Source organism: Triticum dicoccoides, chromosome 5A (assembly GCF_002162155.2).
Source record: "Triticum dicoccoides isolate Atlit2015 ecotype Zavitan chromosome 5A, WEW_v2.0, whole genome shotgun sequence".
Classification (NCBI taxonomy): Eukaryota; Viridiplantae; Streptophyta; class Magnoliopsida; order Poales; family Poaceae; genus Triticum; species Triticum dicoccoides.
Genome location: NC_041388.1, coordinates 436,116,133 through 436,118,962, shown reverse-complemented (window position 1 = coordinate 436,118,962; position 2,830 = coordinate 436,116,133).

Sequence of the window (2,830 nt, the reverse complement as noted above, 5' to 3'; positions counted from 1 at the left end):
GGCACCAACACACCCCTCCAAGTTCTGTCTTAGTAGTACTGTTCTATCAACAACAAGGACGAAGGAGGGCATCATTTTTGTTCTGTAAGTTAGTTTTCTTTTTTTTCATCTTCTATTATGATTTGATGTTTTAGTTTATTTTTTGTGTCTTTCATGATGCCGTTTTTTTATAAGCATGTGTTTCTTTTTTAGTTGTCTCCAAGGTTTAAAAAATCCCCAAAAGAAATGGCAAATGAATGCTCTTTTTGTCATCAACCAAAGGGATTTTGTCGTAGGTCTGACAGGAGAACTAGAGCGTTCAAAGTAATGATGCTTCAAGGCTTTGAAGAATCAATGGTAATTATTTAACATTTTTAGCTTTTTACAACTTTTTTGAAAAGTTTTTTAATGGCAAAAAGTTATCAAGTGGCGCCCTTCTACCTCAAAGAAACTTTTAGGAGTCACTTGGATCTTTTCATGGAAGATATAAGTGCTCATGGTCGAAGTTACGATTTTTCGTAGAGGAACAGGACGCGAGACATACATCTACGGTGCATACTAGGCAGCATTTGTGTGAGCACACAATATAAAGATTGGCGATATTGTTCATTTCTATCCCGTAGCCTAGGGTAATCGGATCAAAATGAACAATATCGCCAATCTTTATATTGTGTGCTCGCACAAATGCTGCCCGGTATGCACCGTAGATGTATGTCTTCATGTCATGTTTCTCTATGAAAAGTTCGTAATTTCGACCATGAGCAAATATAACTTCCATGAAAAGATCCAAGTGGCTCCTCAAAGTTTCTTTGGAGTATTAGGGCACCACCTGATGATTTTTTTCATCTTAAAAATATTTAAAAACTAAAAAAGGCTGTAAAAAAGCTAAAAATGTGAAACAATTAGCATTGATTCTTCAAAGCCTTGAACCATCATTGCTTTGAACACTCTAGTTCTCCTGTCAGACCTACGACAAAATCCCGTTGGTTAATAACAAAAGGAGCATTCATTTGTCATTTCTTTTGGGGATTTTTGAACCTTGGGAGACAACTAAAAAAAGAAACACATGCTTATAAAAATGGCATATTGAAAGATACAAAAAGTAAACTAAAACATCAAATCATACTAGAAGATAAAAAACAAGACAATAAAGAAAACTAACTTACAAAACAAAAATGATGCGCTCCTTCGTACTTGTTGTTGGTAGAGTCAATTACACCGGTGGTGCTTGAACTTGACGTAAACGGTCACTTTGGTGCTACAACTTATGGCATACATTGAACTGGTGCAATAACTTGACTCGGGTGTGCAAATACAGTGCTAACCGCACTTGCATACGAAATCAACGCTGACTTGGCCGCCAGCATGGCGTGGGGCCCTTTGTCAAAGACTAGAAGTGTGTGGCCTGTTTTTTTTCTCTTTGCAGAAAAACCTTGACATTTTTTATTTCTCACAAAAAAAGACCCTGTCCACGTGGTAGATGGTATTGTATTTTGTTTGCTGTATGGTAGGTGAGTCCCGACGTGAAAATTAAAGGGCAAAATGTTTTTTTTGGCGGGAATTAAAAAGGAAAATGTTAGACTCCTACACTCCAACACGTGACCATTTTTTTTTTGAGAATTCAACATGACAACCTACTGTTAAGGCGCTTGCGCTCATAGCCACTGCACCAATTACATTCGGATGTCTAACAAGGATAACAGTCGTTAATGTAGTGTAAGGATGATACATCTGGGGCTTAAATTGGCTGCAGATAGTGCAACCCATTTGCACGCGCTAATTCTTTTTGAAATATTTGTGAAACGTAAGTAATTAAAATAATGTTCAAATATTTATTTTTTATAAATATTAGACATACAAACAATAATTAGTAGATAAAAACATTTAAACATACACACATCATTATATAAAATTCTTTATCAAATATGGACATTTAAAATGTTTATTTAATAGAAAAATATACATTTTCTGCTTATATTTAATATTCAAATTGATGAATACAAAAATTTATCTAAAGTTGTGAAGACTGAAGCCAGACTGTGACATGGGCAAGGGTCGCAGTTTGAGACGTGGAGACCTCCTTTTTTCTTGTTAATAATTCTCGGTATGTATGCACGGGGCCCGCTGGCTATATAGTCGGAAAAAATGAAATGCCATCTTCCAACGTCGACATGGCCTTTTTGTGGGAAAATAATAATTCAAAGGGGTTTACGCAAAAAAATTGGCCGCACGCCCTCCTGTTTGCCTTTGGGTCACTGACGGCGGGACCCATGCCATGTTGGCGCGCCTAATCAGCGGCTCGGGCGTACACAACCGAGGTTTGCACCATATTTGCACGCATGAGCCAAGTTGTTACATCAGTTCGATGTATGCCACAAGTTCTAGCACCAAAGTGACCGTTTGCGCCAAGTTCAAACACCACCGATGTAATTGACTCTTGTTGGTAGAATAGTACTACTAAGGCAAAATTTGGAGGGGTGTATTGGTGCCTTAACAGAAAGAGAGGTAATGAATTTATAGTGCATGTGCGGGATAGGGGGTTCTGTTTGTGTGGTTTTAGTTTTGCGGGAAGTGATTGTGTGGAGTGCCTTATTTCATGCATGCAACCTCCCTAAAAAAGGTCAAAACTCTACGCAACCACGTCCAATCTTACTTTGTGGTGTGACCGAGTTGCCCCAAGTCACGATATGATTTCTGCAAAAAAAATTAAAGCCTCCGATTGTGAGGGTTACAATTTTTTTGGCCATTTTGTGAGCATGTATGTGTTGTGGTGTTTCCGTGCATTTTCATATTTCTATCTTTCTTCTGTTGAAGTAGACTAGCATATGAAGCTTATAATTTTGATGATGTT